This window comes from Nelumbo nucifera, chromosome 2 (assembly GCF_055504915.1).
Source record: "Nelumbo nucifera cultivar China Antique chromosome 2, China Antique-T2T, whole genome shotgun sequence".
NCBI lineage: Eukaryota > Viridiplantae > Streptophyta > Magnoliopsida > Proteales > Nelumbonaceae > Nelumbo > Nelumbo nucifera.
Genome location: NC_142650.1, coordinates 73821027 through 73842660, shown reverse-complemented (window position 1 = coordinate 73842660; position 21634 = coordinate 73821027). Strand labels below are relative to the sequence as shown.

At 39.5% G+C, this 21634-nt stretch overlaps 1 pseudogene across 6 annotated transcripts in view; it reads left to right on the top strand.

Annotated features, from left to right (window-relative positions):
- Nucleotides 1-6182: 6182 nt before the first annotated feature.
- LOC104604164 (cation/calcium exchanger 1 pseudogene) overlaps nucleotides 6183-21634 on the top strand; it is a 36779-nt pseudogene continuing 21327 nt past the window's right edge. For 3 of the 6 annotated variants that reach the window (XR_016082583.1, XR_016082581.1, XR_016082580.1), the window contains exons 1-2: nucleotides 6210-8413; nucleotides 11127-11516. The product of XR_016082583.1 is annotated as a cation/calcium exchanger 1 pseudogene, transcript variant X5 (transcript). Of the gene's footprint in view, nucleotides 8414-11126; nucleotides 11517-11681; nucleotides 12825-12959; nucleotides 13706-21634 lie in introns of those variants that run through there. The other 3 variants (XR_736365.3, XR_016082579.1, XR_016082582.1) reach the window with 3 other exon arrangements.

Genomic DNA, 21634 nt, shown 5'->3' with positions numbered 1-21634 from the left:
TCTATCTACCTATCTACCTATCTATCTATATGTATATAGAAGCACTATATTTGTATATTCTTCTCACCAAAATCCAAAATATGAAGAAGTCAAGTAGCAGCGAAGAGCTGCTACATAGCTCCTTTTTGTATAGCTATCCATGCCCTGTTATGTTGGCATGGATGCTTTAGGTAGGCCAAAGGGTCTAAGTACTACAATTGGAATTTTTTCTATATTTTTTGGAAAAATTTCTGTATTTTTTTGTATTTTATTATTTTATTATTTTTATATTTTTCATATGTTGTTCCTTTTCCTATATTTTTATGTGTATTTCTTTTGTATTTTATTTAAAGTTTTATGGTATTTTTTATTATATATAAGTATTTTTTGTTTTTTTTTATGTATTTATGATGTCATAGGTCAAACCGTTCGACCCAGACAATTAAACCACTGAACCAAAAAATGGTGCCCTGGCCGGTTCAGTTTTAAAAACCACACACACACACACACAGATATATATTTTAGAAGTTCTATAACAAGAAAATAAGAATTTAAATGCTAGATCCTATGATTAGGAAAGCTGATTTTATAATTGAAGATGACTGGAAATGAAAATTTGTATAAAAGATTTTTTACAAAATTTTTATGATACATCTAATGAATTTTCCGGTGTTTATTACCCAACTAGTTGTATTTTAGTTAATCAATTATTTATGATTAGTGAATGTTTTGCAAAATATAAAAATAATTCAAAATTTAAAGTTCTTAATGAAATAATGGAACTTAAATTTAAAAAATATTGGGGAAAAAATTCTTCTCTTTATAGTTTAGCTAAAATGCTAGATCCTATGATTAGGAAAGCTAATTTATATGTTTTACTTGAATCATATTGTGAAAATATGAATGGTGAAATTGAAAATAAAAAAGAAGAAATCAATAATTTATTGTTTGAAATGTATAGTTTATATGAATCTTAAATATTAGGGCATAGGAAAATTTGTATAGACGCAACTTCCACTTCTAAAACACCTAGTTCTAGTAGTGGAAGGGAAAAATTTTGGCCTTTAATAAATATAAGGCAAATATCTATTGCCACTTCATTTACTGAACTTATTTTTTATTTACAAGCTAATTTTTTCTAATGTAAATGAATGCTTCAGAGGAAATAAATAATTTTGATATTTTAGCCTGATGGAGTGAAAATGGAAAAAATTATTCAGTTCTTGTCACCATGACACGTGATCTACTAACCCTTTCGATGTCTGCAATTCCACCAGAGTCTTGTTTTAGTACAAGTACTAGGGTGTTAGATGACAAAAGAAACTGTATGAATGATGAAAGCCCAGAAATGTGCATATGCTTAAAAGATTGGTTGGATGATGATTGACACAAGATAAAGGAGGGCATGACACTTCACCTAGTGTTTCACGAGATGCAAATGATGTAGATTAGGGTCAAGAAGATGAAGATGGAGATGGAACTTGAAGAAAGTAAAGATAATAACTTTTTTTTTGTATACTCAATAATTGTATATCATTTTGATTTTTTGAAGTTATTGTAAATTTTGTTTTTCAGTATTATTTAAATTATTTGTTATTTTTTCAATAATACCTTTGTAATTTTTTATTTCCAATATATAATTTTATTATATTGTATTTTATATTTTATTCCGTTTCCAATATTTCATTCATCCATTTTATTATTCAAATTCAAATGAAATAAAATTTCTATTTTTTTCAATTTGTTGTTTATTTTGTATTTTGTTAATTTTTTTATTTTTCCAAAGTTTGTATCACTTTACTTGGCAAAAAATGAAAAAAAAAGTGTAAAAGAAAGGACTAGCCCAGTTTGGCCCAGGCCCTACGCTCGTGTTGACCTTTAAAGCATCCCAAAGGGGCCAAGCATGGCCCGACAAAGCATGGGCCACTCGTGGGCAGTGCCCAATTTACACATTTAATTAAGAGGATAATTAAAATTAATAATAAAAAGCAAGAAAATATTAAAAGTAATAAAATAAACCATTTTTATTCCATATAAAAATTATAAAAAAATAATTAAAATAAGGGCAAAAGACTTAAACCTCCCCTCAAATTTCTAATAAATACTATAAACTCCCCTCTAGTTTTTAAAAGAACTTAAACCTCCTTTATTAGAATAAACTATTGTTATAACGGGTGGAGTCAATAAATTAAAAGATTCCTTTGCCCTTAAATATCCTTCAAAATTTCAATCATTTGTTAATCATTTTGATATGTTATCTGAATTCAATTGGGACCCACATCTCCTTTATCTCATGATCAGAGGAAGTAAAAGGCTAAATTTCCATACAAACTCATTCCTAGCCGCATCTTTAATTATTCAAAACCGTTTATAAATTGTTAACAGTAGCATTTATGAAGTAATTTTATACGATTTTTCTTTATTTATATATTTTCAGCGGGTATTGTATTTAATTACCTGAAAAGCGTGACTAGGTTGTTCCAAGTGTCTTCCTCTGCAAACATTGTATTTGAACCGTCGTTGAAATACCGAATAATTAAACCGGTCTTTGGTAAAAAATTGTTGAATCAGTTAACGATTCATTAATCTGGACAGTTAAATTGTCAATTTATTGATCTGTTCAATGGATTTTAGCTATTTTTTATTTTTAATTTTAAAAATTTTTTAAAATAGACCATTCTTTCAAATCGAATAATCAAACCGTTGACCCAAAAATTAGTGGTTAAAATGATTCCGCTTTCGGGTCATTTTTTAAAACCATGATTACAAGTGAAGGCCTGAAACCTCCACTATGGACAAAACAAACTTGAAAACCTTGAATTAACACCGTCCATGCAATTTTGCCATTCTGAGTTCAAACCATGAAACCACCCCAAAATCTGTCGCTGAAACGTCAACTCGCTAGAAACCCATTAAAGATCATGCCATTAGAGCAATAGCGGTGTTGCTTCATAGATAAGCACCACTAAGGGCACTATTGGGTTTTCCAAAAAAATTAACATGTGAGGTTACATGAAATCGGATCTAACAGATTCCAAACAGAGGGGATGATATCACCAAACAAGGGAGGTAGTAATCCATTTGAAAAAGCGAGAGATGTATTAAGCATAAAAATTTCCTTAAAATAATAAAATTAATAATGGTCAGATTAGAAATGTCATAAGACTTCTTTTACTTAGCAATGGTCGTTTATAATTTAGCCAATCTAACTACATCTATAAATTTCAGGTTAAGTAATTATTTTCTGATCTAGGTCTAACTTGGATCTGTATCAAGTCCACATTTGGTTATTATGTAGGATTTCAGATTTAATATACAATCATCTTATTGTGTTTAAAATGACAAAAAAAAATAAAAGTTAAAAAAACTAATTATTTTTAAAGTATATATGTATAACAAATATATATAAATATAAAATTTTAAATTTATCAATTATAAACTTTGTATAATTATGCATAATACTATATATATATATATATATAACTATACTACATATATACATAAAATAATAGTTTTTTATTAGACTCAAATTTTAATAAGATTGGATGGGGTTAAATCTACATCCAGCCTGATTACTAATCAGATGCAAGTTTTAACATCCAAATATGAGATAAATGGATTCAAAGACTAATTGGTATTAGACTTTTGGAGTCTAATGACAGCCCTAGCGGACATGGTCCAACCTAAGTAACCCCTAAGCTTGACCTGGAAGTCATATACATATATGGTAAACATTATTATATAATATTTAGATAACAAATTTTATATTAATATATATATATATATATATATATATATAAATTTTTATATATTTTTATAATAGACTAAAATTAAATAAAAATTTTAATTTGAAAAATATCATAGTTTTATAATTAACACAAGCAAACCTGTTGCTATTTTAGGCCCAAACAAATATTATTACACTTGAGGTGTGGGCCATGTTGAGCCAGCCCCCCCCCCCCCCCCCCCCCCCCCCCCCCGCTCCTTCGACTTCATTGTTATCTAAAAACAATTAAAAACCCAAAAATAATGCATGTATAGGTTGTGCTTGGTTTGACTTGGTCCAACTATGAATGCCTTATTGTTCTTAGGAGTGCAACTTGGGTGGGTTGAGTTAGGTTGAGGATCAACACAAGCCCAACCCGAAGTTTCAAACCTCAAGCTTTGGCTTAGATTAATTTACTAAAGACTAAAAAAAGTTAATCTATATAGATGAACTTAATTATGACTGCAACTCAATTTTATATATTTACTAATCTTTAAATATTTTTAAATATTTAAGCAATATTTATAAAAAAATGTAACATTTAATTACTAATAAAATAAAATAGAATACTAATAGATAATATGGAAAATAATTATTCTATTAAGTAATTTGTTATTTTTGTTAAAAATTATTATTATAATTAGGCCAAATTATTAAATTATTAAGTTATTTTTGTAACAAATTACTAAAATAAAGATTAATTATTTTAAGCAACATTAAATTCCTTCCTTATAATAGTTAATGGTTTCTATTGTTTTACTTTCTCTTGAAAATTCATGTGCACCAAACGGGTCCCCAATAGTTTTCAATTAAAAGTTAGGGTTTTAGGTTAAATTTTAGTTTTTGGCAGTGTTTAAAATTAGGGTCTTTATAAAAATCAAAAGATGGTAGGAACAAATATGTGCTTATCAAAATCGAATATCTGCTCCATTTCACCTTTTAAAAGGGCAAATTTCTTAAACCCCTAAAGTTTTTGACTGTTGCTTAAACCTCCCCTAAAGTTTGGTAATTGCAATCACCTCTCTTAAACTTACTAACATAGTTGCAAGTAGACCTCCTTTTAGCATCTTCTAATAAGAGACACAAAAATGTCTAAAATACCCATGCAGTTAACACTAAATCTGGTTTCTACAGAGAAAACAATACAAACTTTATGAACGAAGGAAAAAGAGTTTAAAGATGTAGCTTTACCTTTGCACGATTGATATGAAGGATACATTTAGAAAATAAATAAACTTTGTAAAAGAAATTGGAAGGGTTTGGGGTAATAAATTAGTAATTGGTATGAAGAGAGATTTGGAAAATAAACATTTTGGTTGAAAGGAAACTATATGAAGTATTTTGCACATTTTCATGCATTTTATTAGAGGATTCTTTTCAAGGGAGGTGATTACAATTACCAAAATTCAGGATATGTTTTAGCAATGGTAAAAATATTTTATGGGAACAGACTCCAAATAAGATCCATAAACGCTAGGGGTGTTCATATTAAATGTCAAACCGACCAAATCGGCCCAACCCAACCCGAGTTGGTCGGTTTTTCAAAGTCACTGATCCATTTCCGTTTGTATGAAAGAATAAATCGACAATTGGGTTCGGTTTCGGTTTTCATGTAATTATTCAAAACCAAAGCCAAATTTAACCGAACCAATCCTTTATTTTTAAGTAATTATTAATTAGTCCCTACCCTATATGTTAAATGTTGATATATTTTATTTGAACTTTGAAAAAAATTGGTTATTTATGATAAAAACTAAAAACGTAAAATCAATACAAATGTAATACAATTGTACAATATTTAATTCAATTTTGTATAAATTTAAATATATATTGACAAAAAAATCAATTTTGCATAAAAAATTAATCGATTTAAATATATAATTTGGTTTTACATAAAAATTAAAAAAAAATAAACTTAAATATAAATAGATATTTACATATAAATGTTTTAATTTAAAATATATATAAAAACCCGCTAAACTGATAAATCGACCCTTCATATTTATGTCAATTTTGCTTCACAGTCAATCGATATTGATTTAGTGAAAATACTCAAACCGATTCAACCCCACCCGTAAACACCCCTGATAAATGCAATAGTTGAACCAGTCAAGCTAATTATTTTAGTGGTGTAGGCGATCTTTGTGGCGGGAAAATTCAATAATGACTAATGAGTCCAGTCCTGACTCCTGAGGTAAATGTGCCTGAGCGGTAAAAGGTTCAACCGTTCAAGACAAACCTTAAACCTCATACGGTGAGCACACCGACTTCACTGCAACACTTCACTCAATTCCAATTTCTCAGTCGATCGATCCCCATTTTGCCACGTGGGCTCTGGATTCCAATCTTGGAAACATCACACGCAACATGGACATGCCACCAGAATGCACGTGTGCCATTTACCCGTCGGCCGTAACCGCGTCCTTGTCCTGGTCCATTTGTATTAAATAATTCTTCTCAGCTTCTGGCCTTGGATTGAATCCACCGATGCGATAGCCTCTGGGTAGTTGCATTACTATTAACAGTCTTTCACAATCCACAACCACGAACAACCAGAGGACTCCAGATGAAAATTTTCTCATACAACGCATCGAAAGGTTAGTTTTCTTCAAAACCCTTTTGTATATTTTTCCAAGCTTCTGCAAATATTTAGCCGAGATGGCCTGTCAAGATGGGAGTTTGTTTATAACCAGATGAGATTATCAATTCCCATTTCTTTGGGTCATTTTGTGTTCTGAGATTTCTGGTTTAGCTGGGTTGCTTTTATTTCTTCAATGGCTACAGTTGTTTCCAAGTCCCAGTCTAGAGCATACCTTGTATTCCTCAATATCTCCTTTCTGTTGTTATTGTGTTTCTTAATCAGGGCTCAATTTAATTCCTCAGAGTCCCTGGTCCTAAGTGGTTTAAGTAATTATCAGAATGGCAGCGGTGTGCATAGTTGTGAACAGTTTCAGAAGCTTGAAAGTTACAAAGAAAAGTGCCTCTACCTTAAAGCCAATAGCCCATGTGTGTCTCAAGGTTTTCTTGACAATCTTTATCTCTTCTATTGCGTATATGGGAGATGGCCTGTTCTGGGCTATTGCCTTCTTTCAGTTTGGCTTCTTGTGCTGTTTTATCTATTGGGAAACACAGCTTCTGAGTATTTCTGTCCTTCACTTGAAAACTTATCCGGTGCCTTGAAGCTCTCCCCCCCTATGGCCGGAGTAACCCTCCTTTCTATTGGCAATGGCGCGGCTGATCTTTTTTCCAGCCTGGTGTCCTTCACAGAGATTGGGACAAGTGGTATTGGCCTTAACAGTGTGGTAGGTGGGGCTTTCTTTGTCTCCTGTATTGTGGTTGGAGTCATAAGCATTTCCATGGGAAAACGAAGGATTTCAGTTAACAAATCTGACTTTCTAAGAGATGCTTCCTTTCTCCTTCTAGGAGTTATATTAGTTCTTGTAATTGTGATAATTGGAGAGATCAATTTGTGGGGTGCAATGGCTTTTACTTCTCTCTACTTCTTGTATGTCTTTGTGGTCTACATCATGCACTCACGTAGAAGGAAAAACAGAGAAGGCTCTGTAGTGGTTTTGCCTATGAAGCATGATGATGAATTGGGTGTGCCCATTCTAGGTTGTAGTGGGGACAGAGAAGATCTTCAAGATATCCATTGTATAGAGGCTGATGGAAGCTTTTTTAGTTGGAATTCATCAATTTGTTTTGGTAGATTTCTGTTCATTCTGCTATTGCCCCTGTACTTACCAAGGAGAATGACTATTCCTGTTGTTTGTGAAGAGAGGTGGTCTAAGCCATTTGCAGTTATTTCACTTACATTAGCACCAGTTCTCTTGGTAGCCGTTTGGAGTTCAGGGAACATGGGCTCCAAAGGCAGCCTGGTGTCCTATATAATTGCTGGAGTAGTAGGGATTAGTTTTGGTGTAATTGCATTTGTGAAAACAGGCAATTACAGTCCACCCAAGAAATGCTTACTCCCTTGGTTTGCAGTTGAGTTTCTGATGAGTGTTACTTGGAGTTATATTATAGCAGAGGAATTGATTGGCCTGCTAGTTTCATTTGGGAAGATATTTGGGATAAGCCTTTCTATTCTAGGACTCACTGTGCTTGCTTGGGGCAACTCATTAGGGGATTTAGTAACCAACTTTACACTTGCAGTAAAAGGTGGACCAGATGGTGCTCAGATTGCAATGTCAGGGTGTTATGCAGGGCCAACCTTCAACACATTTATTGGATTGGGCTTATCTCTTGTGATTTCTTCTTGGAATGCTTATCCAGCGTCTATTATGATTGCTCAAGACAAATTTTTCATGGAGACTATCGCCTTCTTAGTAGGTGGGTTGCTTTGGGCTCTTGTGGTTTTGCCTAGTCGAAACATGAAGGTTGATGGGGTTCTGGGAGCAGGACTTTTAACCATATACTTGACTTCCATTTCTTTGAGGATTGCTCAAACACTAGGGTTTATCAAAACTTCACCAACCAGACAGTTATTTACTTTGTTTGATTAAAAAGATCACTTCTGACTAGTACATATTTTTTTTTTAACTTATCTCTTCTCGTCAGTCGAACTATGATGTGTGAAGGATAATCTCATGAATAATATTCATGAGAAGTGATGATGATGAAAGAATTGCCTCCAACTCAAGCGAGGTTTATTGTACATATATAACTGTAAGCATCAATGCTTTTGTTTAATAACAGCATGAAATATCTTTAATCAATCAGCAATTCTCTCTCCTCTCTCTCTCTCTCTCTCGGTACAAGAATATGCAATACTCTGTTATCTTAATAATTGATTTCCATATAACCAGTATGCAATGTTGGAGAATTCTGATAATTTTTGTCAGAAACTTGATAAGATGTCTGAAAAAAGCAATACCCATCTGATTAATTAATAAATTAGGAAAAAAAAAACTAAACTCGGATGAACTGAATGATCTTTGTTTGAATTATCTTTTACAAATTGTCCTACCCTAGTTCACATCCATATCAATGTGGGCAAGAAAGTTCCTAAAAGGGTTGATGCTTCTAAATTCCTACTGTTTCATTGTAAAATTATTACATTACAATCTTCTCTAAATTTATGTATTTCACCCTTTCAAATATGGTTCTTACTGCTATTTACTGTTATTCATTGTTTCAACAAATGCATGATCAGTTTTATCATGAATTAATTAAATTTTATTGAATTCAAAAATTTAATAAAATTTTTTTATTGTTATTCTTATCTCTCTTTTAATCAAGTTTCACTTTTACCTCTACAAAACTCGACTGTTTTGGCAATTTTTTTTCCGTTTCAAGTGTCATCACCTTTTGATGGTAGCAAACTAGATGAGTTGTACAGTCTTTTGGTTGGTTGGTTGTAGTTGGGAGTTTGGGGTCTTGGGATTGAATCCCGCCTCGCCAGGATTAGGAGTGGCAACTGGGCGGGGCACCCCTCCCTGTCCCCACCCCGTAGTCAAGATACTTTGCTCCGTCCCTGCCCTGTCCCTAGTGTCACCGTAGTCAAGATACTTTGCTCTATCTCCGCCCTGTCCTTAGTGGCAGGGCATGTTCGGAGCGGGGCATCCATTCCCTGTTGGGGATGGGGAATTCTCGAATTTTCTTCGCTCCAAAGCAATTACTTAAAGGGTATTTTAGGAATTGAATTATAATACTTTAGCGGTAATTCAAAAATAGAGTTATGGGACCTTAGGATTTTAAGAATTTAGAAAAAACTTAGATATTTTAAATATCAATATTAAACTTAGAGATATTTTACTAATTTACCTTTGAGTTTGGAGAATTATATACAAAACCTGTTCCTGCTCCGTCCCCGGTTCGGGGAAAAATATTTTCCCTGTCACTGCCCCATCCCTGTTTAGGGTTGGAAAAAACCCACCTCATTTGGGGTGGGGTGGGGTGGGGTGGGGCCCCAGTTTTATGGGGGAAATTGTCATTCTTAAACAGGGTTATTTCTGCCTAGGAAATTAGGGGCTGTTTGGCAAGTCTTTGTAGGTAGATCTTTCAACAGCCCTGTAGACAAGAAGACGCACTGAGCTTTTGGTTTGCGTCATAAGACCAAAAGCTTCATTTGAAGCTTTCCAATTTTTGGCTTTTTCGGCATTTCTATGCATTCATCTTCAGGTCTTTCGGTCTATATGATACCAAACGGAAAAGACCATTTCTTGGTCTTTTGAACTTTCCACAGACCAAAATGTGTATTGAAAAGACGCATCAAACACCATCTAAGGCCCTGTTTGGTTCGTGGGAATAGGGGTCTGGAATAGGAATTGGAATGGGTTATTTTGATTCCAACTGTTTGGTTGGATGGAATCGGAACCTCATTCTTATTCCTGCTGGAATGGCATTCCCCTATTTGAGGGAATGACCATTCCCTGCCCCTCCCTTGAGAATGAAATCCTATGCTTGCTGATTATTCCTATTTCCATTTCTATCTGAACCAAACAGACTATAGGAATGAGCCATTCCAATTCCAATTTTGGAGGATTTTGATTCTGATTCCGACTGTAAACCAAATGGACCCTAAGTTTCAATAAGCTAACAAGTTAGTGTGTGGGATATGGCTTGTCTTACAACTGTGGTCCTACACTAGTTATCATATATCTCTTATCAAGTAAGCGCATACAACACATGGCATTAAATAGAAATATTGTTAGATTTGTGTTTGACATCAGGTTGGGTTTAGACCAGGGTTCATATTCAGGGTTGGTCTTGAATTGGCCCTTTAACTTGATCCATTCCATCTAATTATACCTAGTTTATCATAAAGAGGCAAGAGGTTGAGAGATTTAAAGAGGCAATGAGAAATTTAATGGGGAGGGGAGATGTCACAAACATTGAATATTGGAAAGAGAGTTTTAACAATGAACTTATTGCAAAGAGCAATGATGAATTTTATTAGAGATAGTTAACACCTAAGAGTGTTTTTATTTTAACTTCTTACTTTTTTAATAAAAATAAATAACTACATATGAGAAATGTAGGGTAAGGAGGTTTTGTGAGCATTGAGGTGAGAGAACTTTATGGGCTGGACTGGGCTAGGCTTAACATGCTTGTCTGCTCCTCACAGAGCGTTCCTTACAACAACCTCACATCACATTCTGACCATACATCGGAACATTTTGCATACAAGGTTCCAAGTATTGATACAGGGTGATACGTCGGTAGGGTGTATCCTATCGGTACACTTTTTTTTTTTTTTTTTTTTTTTAATTTTTTTTGAATCTGGTTCAGAGGGGTTGGTTTAAGGTTAGTCTACTCCCTGAACCACTTGCCGATCCAAAACACCTTTTGTAGGGGCGTATTGGGAGACTCCGATACGATATGTATCGGCCGATTTTGAACCTTGCTCCCATACTTATATGTTGTTATTGATGGACAGATGTTGCCAGTACATGGTGGGATGTGCTGTGAGGAGCAAATCCAAATTCAACTTAGGCCTAGTCCAATAATTGATGTGCTAGCTTTTTTTGGTATTGATTGAACCAACAGTATGTGCTTCGGTGGTCATCTGCATATTGGGTTTTCTTGTCTCTATATATCTAAATTGGGTAGCGGTACAGACACTGAAGGGACAAAGGAAAGCACCATTCTCCGACTGTCTAAAGACTTCTTTCTCATTTGGCTGCTTCTCCCAGAATTTAAATGTTCAACTCAGCATACATGGAGGTGTAACCACTTAAGCGCAAGGTCGTATCCATTGAGGAAATCATGCAAGAAGAGGGTGAAATCCACATTTAAGGACATCATCACCATGTGTCTAGATCTTCCGGTAAAAATAAGTTCACTCTACTTTTTATTGCAGATTTTTTTAGCTATGTATTGTTGTTAGATTGTTACTACTACTACTACCTTGGTTTTAGTTTGATTTGATAAATGATAATGTTTGCATTTTAAGCTAGTTTTGATTGCTTAACTTCTTTCTCAATGTTTCCAGCCGGCCAATGACCTGGGCGGTCGGACCAGTGACCTGGTCACAATATCGTTTGGATCAATCTCTAACCCGCTATCTTGCAGAAAAGCCGTTGACTCGGTTTATGAGGTGGGCCTCACAGAAACAGCTTTTGAGCTAAGCTATGTTTTGGGGAAAAATCCACAGAGTGCAAATCATCTGTGAATCATTTTTTGGGCTGCCACTTCAGCCTCCTTGGATAGCTTATCCAAATACCTCAAAGCTGCTGAACCAGCTTTGCTGAATGTTCAGCTCAGCCCATCCAAATGGGCCTTATATTATTTTACTCTAAAAAATTGTTTTACGCAATTGACATCATTGGTATGGCCCTTATATTTTATTTTATTTTTAGAAATTGTTTTAATCTATTGACATCGTAGGTTGACTCCTTAGTCTCGTGGTTGAATTATTGACCAATTATCCGAAGAAAAAACGGACAAGTACGGATACACACGATGCAGAATTCTGAATTCCAGCCCCCCTACTACTAGTCCTCTCTCCCCTATAAACCACATCCTGCCCGTGAATTTGGCATCAATTCACGGTTAGGATGCATTCCCCCTGTACTTTGGGGCTATAAAATTCTGATTTGGGCTGATTGGTCATTCTCCCAAGAAAAAATGATTCAACCTCTAAGCTAGGTTTTAAAACATTATTTCAGTTAAGTAATGGTGAGGGATGATTTGGCTCAGTGACATCATGACATGTGGTGCCTTGAACTGTCTCAAGACATTTCAACGTCATATAGGCGACGGCTTCAGAAACACTTCTATCATACCTTGTCTACTTTAACTGTCCCGACACCACCTTGATAGGGCCGACCTACAAACACCTTGATAGGGTCAAAACGGCGGAGGTAGGTTGGTGACTTGCATGATGTGGTGAACGATCTCCATTATGTGTGGGTTATCGCCTCTGAATCCTTTGGGATCACGTCGCTTCATCGACAGAGTTGACTCTTGCTCCACATGCTTTGGAGGCAAATGAATAAGCTCTATCTCTTTACACGGAAACCACCTCTGAGCATAGCGGGCTAGTAAGCTGCGTATTCCTAGAGATCTCGGAGGCACTATATGAAACTCTATGGCAATTTGTGCCTATATAAAGGCATCCCATTGATCAGAGAAGGTGCACATGATTTAGCTTTCAAACTCTCTTGCACTCTCGCTTTCTAAGCATCTAAATACTCTTTACTAACTTAAGCATCATAGTGCCCACCCCAGGTAAAGCACCTTGAGTACTCTGACTTCTATCTTCTTGCAGCTTGGTTAGCAGACCTCATCAACCCAACGTCTAAGTTGTCCTCCAGTAGGGAGCACCAAATCATGCACCATCAATTGACACTGTTTGTGGGAACCACTACACAAAAGCTGAGTTTTCACCAACCCTATGACTAAGCGAGCAATGGCATCAACCAACGACAACAACAACAACAACGACAACTCCTGGATTGAGGGAACCCCCGCAGGGGGTAGAATTAGGGTGACCATCCTGGACAAGTTCTAGCAATATGGCCCGGACAGAATCTCCTAGCCCTAACTATGGAGCTGCCCCCGCAGGTCGAGCCCTCCATGATTTCCGTGAGAGTCGATTGCCAGTGGTTCCTAGAGCTGGCGCAATACATCCGTGGCATCAACTTGTGTGAGCAAAGCTAGGAGGATCACCTCACCGCGGTGGCGTGGACGCAACCCCCACAACAACACAATGATCCATTGATTCGTGGAGTGATCAACGTAAGCACCGACGAGTCCATAGTAGCAGGATGCAGTACTTCAACTGGTCGAACCCCAACTCGTGAGCTGGACCATGAGGAGAACTTGCCAAAGCGACCAAGATTGGAAGAGGTGATCTACTTCATCGAAGATGACACACGCGGGGTCTGCTACCCCCACGATGACACCCTTGTAGTTAAGCCCCTTATCCATGACTACGAGTTTAGTAGCTCAGTAGATATCATGTTCCTCTGAGCCTTTGAGCAAATGGGACTACAGAAGAAGGACCTAGTCCAACCCGACGTGCCTTTGGTTAGTTTCAACAGAAAGGTGGTCTCTTGGGCATATAAACTTGTCTGTAACTATAGGGACTGCACTGAACTGGACGAGGTTTCAACATGACTTCCTAGTGGTGGCAACAACTCTTTCCTATAATGCAATCTTGGGTGCTCAATTCTAAATGCCCTCAGAGCGGTGGTCTCCACATCCCACCTCGCAATGAAGTTCCTCATTGACCACAGAGTAGGAGTAGTGCATGGTGATCGACTCGAGTCATGAAAATGCTACGTGGTAGAATTCAAAAGCAAAGTGAAGATGTTGGAGATAGACCTAGAGCCACCCATAGAAAGCAACAACGGGAGAGCTCATCCAAAAGAGGACACAATCCTAGTGCCAGTCTCTGATACCAACCCTGGCAAGATGGTCCAGATTGGCTCACAACTCAAAGAACCCTTGTGCTCCGAATTGGTGATTTTTTTTTTTAAATTGAATATTGATGTTTTTGCCTAGTCAGTTGCCAACATGCCCAACATAGACTCTGATGAGGGGTAATCTGGTCCTCCCAATCGTACAGTGACACATGGCTTCCGGATGACATCTCGGCACCAAGTCAATGAGCTAGCTCAGTAAAATTAGGTCAGAGCATCTCACCCAAGCCGACCTCTACCTCGGCGAGATCGAACTAGCTAACACCATAGGATTACGACGAGCTGTCCTAGGAGTTGGTCGAGCTATAGGGACTTAAGGTGACCTGCTAAGGAGAGCTCGCTAACCACCCCCTACAGTTCCACCTCGGGAAGGCCGAGTTGGCAGCGACCTATTTTAGGAGCTAGCCGAGCTGAGAGGACCTAAGGCGACATGTGAGGAAGAGCTCACTAATCATCCCCAAAGCTCGCTACCAAAGACGCCGATAGCACGACCGTTATAACAACTCACTGTGTCACGCGCCTCGACTTCACTTGGACGAATCGTAACTCCCGCGAAGATCTCTCAACTGACACCTTAATGCGCCTGAAAATAAGGAAACAACTCCACAAAGAGCTCAAGACTGTTACCCTGAACCCCCAGAGCCCAGGAGCCTATGTAAGATGTCCAGATCCACCTAGAAAGGTATGCACACTGAAACACTTAAGCTCTCTCATACATTCCTACGAAATTCCCATATTGACTTAAGCATTGGAGTGTTCTCCTGGGTAAAACCTACCCGGACACTCTCACCCTTCTCTCTTTACAGCTCTTTCCATCTTGAACACACAGATACTAGTTCGGCCGTGCAGCTCGACACTGCTAGATCAGAACCTTGTTCGAGCTCAGTCACAGGATACGAGGGAGCGAGCAGACCGTGCATCATAAATTGGCGCTGTCTATGGGAAAACGTTACAAAAAGCTAAGTTCTCTATTACTGTTTTGAAAGATAAGAAATGGCCTACTTAAGCAACCAGCTTACCAATAACAACAACAACAACAGTGATAATGGCTGAATCCCCACTTTCACTATTGGACAGATCAACGTTCCTCTGCACCTTGTTACCGTACCAGAGAATATGAGCGCGCCTTCTCCTGCAGTTGAGTCTGCAGTGGCTCTTGTAGCAGTAGACGCGCGACACTTCTATGATCTGGTATGTTGTGCACGTGGAATGAGAGAGTAACTCAAATCCTAGGAAAACAAATTCATCTTTGTAGTAGGATAGCAGCAACCATAGCAACAACAGCTGCAACAACACCAACGCCAGCAAGTGCCTTTTGAGTAGGTACCTCATCACAGCTTGCAGGTGCCTCAAAATAATCAATAGGTACCTCTCCAGCAGAATGCCGACCTAAATCTGGTCGGCCACATCAACCTGGCCCCAGTCCGTAGCCAAATTCAAGGATCTAGCGGTGTACCATGGAACACCAACAACCAGCCCCCCATTGACAACACGACCCTCAATAACAACCAGCTACCGATGGATAGCCGAGTTGTGGCTCCAGTTGGGATTGAGGCCACAAGCTTGTTCACAGGGACCAAGAAAAAGCGTGGAAGGTGCGTGCACCGCGCTAGGAAGAAAAGCCACCTTGCTCCAACCAGGGAGGCATCGGGAAGCAAAGTGAACAACGAGGAAGAGACAACCAACAACAAGAGAAAGAAGAGAAGTAAATCTCCTAGAAGAAGCAGGTCACCTTGGAGCAGGCGTAGTAGCTCACCACGATGAAAAAGCAGGTTGCCACCTCAGAGCTCGACTCAACGACAAGCCACTCCACCTCTGTATAACAGCTCGCCTTTGACGAGCTGAAAAGATACCTTAGTTTGCTCCCTGTTGACCAAACCCGAGAACAGGGTCGAGCTCAAACTTTACCTCTCTGTAAGTGACGAAATGGTTAGCTCGGTCATAGTAAGAGAAGTCGACAAGGTACAACAACCAGTATACTACGTGAGCAAGGTCCTGCATGTTGCTAAGACAAAGTATCCTGATATAGAAAAGCTCGCCTTTGCATTAGTGCTAGTAGTTCGGAAGCTAAAGCCCTACTTTCAGGCCCACACCATCATCGTCCTGACCAGTCGACCTCTGAGGCAAATTCTTCAGAAGCCCGAGGTCTCCGGGAGACTGACGAGGTGGGCAATAAAGCTCAATGAATACGACATCCGTTATGAGTTGCGACCAACAATAAAAGCATAGGGTCTAGAAGATTTTATTGCCGAGTGCACTTTTAGCTCGCCAACCCCTAACGCGGCTGAGCTCGCAACAACATTGGAGGCTTCAACCAGTGCAACACTACCCCCAGCTCACGAGATAGCGAGCTAGGACAAGGAACCCTGGATACTCCATGTTGATGGCTCGTCTAATCAGGGTGGGAGCGGAGCTGGGTTAATACTCTACGGACCTAGTGAAGTAAAGTTGGAGTACGCGCTTCGGTTTTGATTCTAACAATGAGGCCGAATATGAGGCATTGCTAGCTGGCTTGGCACTAACAAAGGAAGTAGGAGCCAGACACCTTGTAGTGTGTGTTGACTCACAACTCGTCGTAAACCAAGTGAATGGGGAATATGAAGCACGAGAACCCTCCATGGCATCCTACTTGGCCAAGGTAAGAGAACTCCTCCCCAATTTTGACTATTGGTATCTCCAACAAATTCTGAGATCGGAAAATACAGAGGCTGATGCCCTTTCCAGACTTGCGAGCATGATTGACTCGACAAAATGAATGGTCTACATAGAAGAGCTACCTCGCCCCTCGATAGCAAATGGGGGGAGAAGAGGTCACCCATATAACTGATGCAGAAAAGAGCTGGATAGACACGATCTACAACTACCTAAAGCACGACACAGTGCCAAAAGAATAAATGCAGTCTGACGGATAGAACGATAGTCAGCTCACTATGTGATAGTAGGCGAGCTGCTCTACAGAAGGTCCTTTATGCTGCCCTATCTATGATGCCTATGGCAAGCAAAAGCAGACCAAGTCCTACATGAGATTTACGAAGGCCTCTGTGAAGGACACTTGGGGGGCCCTAGCTCAGAAAGCCTTACAACAAAGGTAATACTGGCCCACCATGAAAGTAGATGCGGTCAAGCTGGTCCTGAGATGTGATGAATGCCAGCGATACGCCAACATCCTACACCAACTAGCGCGTCCTCCATTTTTTCCCCATATTTGATGTTTAAAGAAGAAACCGTGGCCCACTTAGCCTCAGACCGAGCTAATAAAGCAAATGACCTATGAACCAATTGAACCAATTACCCTTACTGAGAGTTACTCTCTTCGTCGAGCTAACGTTGGCTCGAGAGTGGGGGACAATTGATGATGGGTAATTTGGTCATCCTAATTGTACAATGACATGTGGCTTCCAGATGACATCTCTATGCCAAGTCAGTGAGCTAGCTCAATAAAATCATCTCGGAGCATCTCACCCAGGCCGACCTCTACCTTGGCGAGACCGAACTAGCTGACCCTGTAGGATTACGACAAGTTGTCCTAGGAGTCGGTCGAGCTATAAGGACTTAAGGTGACCTGCTATGGAGAGCTCGCTAACCACCCCCTATAGTTCCACCTCGGCAAGGCCAAGCTAGCAGTGACCTGTTCTAGGAGCCAGTCGAGCTGATAGGACCTAAGGCGACCTGCGAGGAGGAGCTCACTAACCGTCCCCAGCAGCTCGCTACCAAAGGCGTTGATAGTGTGACCATTAGAACGACTCACTGTGTCACGCGCCTCAACTTCACTTAGACGAATTGTAACTCCCGCAAAGATCTCTCAACTGACACCTTAATGCGCCTTAAAATAAGGAAATTGCTCCACAAAGAGCTCATGACTGTTACTCTGAACCCCCAGAGCCTAGGAGCCTATATAAGATGTCCAGATCCACCCAGAAAGGTATGCACACTGAAACACTTAAGCTCTCTCATACATTGCTACAAAATTCCCATACTGACTTAAGCATCAGAGTGTTCTCCTAGGTAAAACCTACCCGGGCACTCTTACCCTTCTCTCTTTACATCTTTTTACAACTCTTACCAGCTCGGTACTGCCAGATCAGAACCTTGTTAGGGTCCAATCACAGGACACGAGGGAGCAAGCGATCATGCATCATCAGACTCCTCTATAATAACCCATAGATTGAATGTAAACCCTCTAGCTAGACCAGCCAGATAGAGGAAAAGGAACTTTGCCTAGGAGAGGTGGAGAATAATTAATGAGGTCGGGAAGCTCCTCTCAACAGGCTTAAGGAGGTTGAATAGTCGGGCTTGCTTGGGAACACAATGCTTGTAAAGAAGGCTAAGGTGAAATGGTGCATGTGTGTCGACTATACTGACCTGAATAGAGCTTATCCAAAAGATAGCTTCCCATTCCCTAGGATAGATCGACTGGTAGATGCGACCTCGGGGTTCGAGTTATTGAGATTTATGGGTGCCTACTCCAGGTACAACCAAATCCAATGGATCCTATCGACCAAGAAAAAACAACTTTAGTAACCAAAATAGGTCTTATTGTTATAAGGTCATGCCCTTCGGCTTAAAGAACGCTAGGGCGACCTATCAGCAATTTGTAAATAAAATTTGTTCTAAGCTTATTGGAAATAAAAAGTTGAAGTTTACGTAGATGATATGATTGCAAAGAGTAAATCTTCTAAAACTCTAACTACTGACCTAACTGACATTTTCATTGCACTAAGAAAATTTAACATGAAGCTCAACTTGAACAAGTGTGTTTTCGATGTCACGTTGGGCAAGTTCTTTGGCTATAAAGTGAACCAACATGGCATCGAAGCCAACCCCGATAAAATCTAGGCTGTCTTAAATATGTGACCTCCTAGGTTCGTTAAAGAGGTCCAAAGACTAATAGGTTGGATAGCCGCCCTAAACCGGTTCATGTTTAAGTCGGCTATGCGATGCCTTCTATTCTTCAAGGTCATCAAAAAGGTCCAAGACTTCGAATGGAATGAAGAATGTCATCGCACGTTCGACGAGCTCAAAATATACCTTAGTTCCCAACCTTTGTTAACTAGGCCAGAACTTGGAGACGAGCTGAAGCTCTACCTCTCTACGAGTGATAAGGTGGTCACTTCAAAAGATACCTTAGTTCCCCACCTTTATTAATTAGCTCAAAACTCGGAGACGAGCTGAAGCTCTTCTTTTCTGCGAGTGATAAGGTGGTCACCTTAGTATTAATCTTAGAGGTGGATAGAGTGCAACGACTTGTCTATTATGCAAGTAAAGTCCTACATGTTGTCGAGACCAGATACCTTGACATCAAAAAGCTAGCCTTCTCCTTGGTTTTAATAGATCGCAAGTTGTGCCCCTATTTCTAGGCCCATATGATCGTCATCCTCATCGATAAGCCTTTGAGGCAAGTACTATAGAAGCCCGAGGTGTCTAAGGAGACTAACGAAGTGGGCGGTCGAGCTTAAGGAATACGATATTTGGTTTAAGCCTCACCTATCAATAAAGGCACATGTCCTGGTTGCCTTTGTTCGCCGAATGGACGTTCAGCTCGCCGACCCCTAAAATTGGAGAACCTATAATTAGCTTGGAGGTTTTGACTAGTGCGACACCTATCCCGACTTAGGATGAAGAGCCTTGGATCCTCTATGTGGACAATTCGTCCAATCAAAGAGGAAGCGGAGACAAACTGATCCTCCTCGGACTAAGTGAGGTCAAGTTAGAGTATGCTCTCCGATTCACATTTTGAGCATTGAACTATGAGATAGTGTATGAAGCGCTGCTAGCGGGCTTATCTTTAGCCAAGGAGGTCGGTGAAAAGCACCTCGTCATCTGCATCAATTCCTAGCTAGTGGTCAATCAAGTAAATGGGCAATGTGAAGGTTGGGAGCCCACTTATTGATTTATCTATACCACGGGACCCTACCAAAAGGTCGCAACAAAGCATGAAGGGTAGAGTGGTAGTCAACTTGCTATGTACTCATAGGCGAGCAAATGTATCACAAGTTGTTCATGCTCCCCTACTTGCGTTGTTTACGACCTACTGAGGTGAACCAAATGCTACGAGAGATCCATGAGGGTCTCTGTAGTGGACACTTGGGGGGTAGGGTGTTGGCCCATAAGGTGCTACGACAAGGTACTACTGGTTGACAATGAAGGTGGACGTCATATAGCTCATACATAGGTGTGATAGGTGTTAGCGATACGCTAACATACCCCAACAACCTGCAACTGACCTAAAGTATCTAACTAGTCCGTGGTTGTTCGCATAGTAGGGGATTGATATACTTGGCCCCTTCTTGTTGGCAACCGAGCAGAGGAGATTCCTAGTCGTCATGGTGGATTATTTTACTAAGTGAGTTAAGGCTGAGCCGCTGGTATCCTTTATAGCTTGGAATGTATAAGGCTTTCTTAGGAGAAATATAGTTTTCCATTTTAGCCTTCCTCGTGTGTTGATCTTTGATAACAAGAAGTAGTTCGAAGATGTCAAGTTTCAGAATTGGTGGGTCAAGATGAGGATCCAGTAGAATTTCACCGCGGTGACTCATCCACAAGTAAATAGGCAGGTCGTGGTGACCAACAGAGCAATCTTGTGAGGTCTCCCAAGCTAAGGGTTTAGGACGAACTACCCAGTGTCTTATAGGCATACAACATGACTATCAAGATGGTGATTGGTGAAACATCATTCAACCTGGCATATGGTATAGAAGCTGTCATTCTTACCGAGATCAAGGTACCAACCCTGCGATCTGAAGCATAACGAGGAAACTAATGATGATGAGCTACGGATGAACCTTGGCTTGGTGGAAGAGGTCTGAGACTTAGTACACATTTGGAATACTACATACCAATAGAGGGTAGCTCGGTACTATAATGCCCGAGTTAAGAGACACCTGTCCTGAGTTGGTGATATAGTTCTCAAGAAGGTTATGATACTTGAGTCGGGCTCAGGGAAACTGGGACCTAATTGGGAAGGCCCCTATAGGGTCACCAAAGTGATAGGATCTGTAACCTACAAGCTTGCAACCCTCAAGGGGAGGCAGGTCCCCCGTGCATGGAACATCAACAACTTGCACAAATAATACGTCTAAGGCTCATTGCAGCTTTAACCGAAGTGTGACAAGACCTCGGCCATCCGAGCACCCACCTAACAATCACCTGCTTCGGTGTCCTAGTCAAGTCAATCTACGCTATTAGCACCTCGACAAGGTTTTGACTTAGCCAAGTTTGTAGTAGGACAATTCACTCTTAGCACCCTGGCTTACATATTCCCTTGCACCTCTGCTAGTGTTTTTTGATAGCCAATTTTCCTAAGATGGAAAATGAAAAATCACAAGGGAGGATAATAGTCGGTAAACACTACTTCCCACCCTCATCCTCATCGTCAATACCTTTGTTGGCATCATTCTCGTCACCTCCTCCACTATCCTTCACCTTGTTTTTGGGGGGCAAATGATGAGGGGTAATTTGGCCTTCTAGTGACATCGTGACATGTGGCACCCCAGAACCATCTCATGACACCTCAATGCCA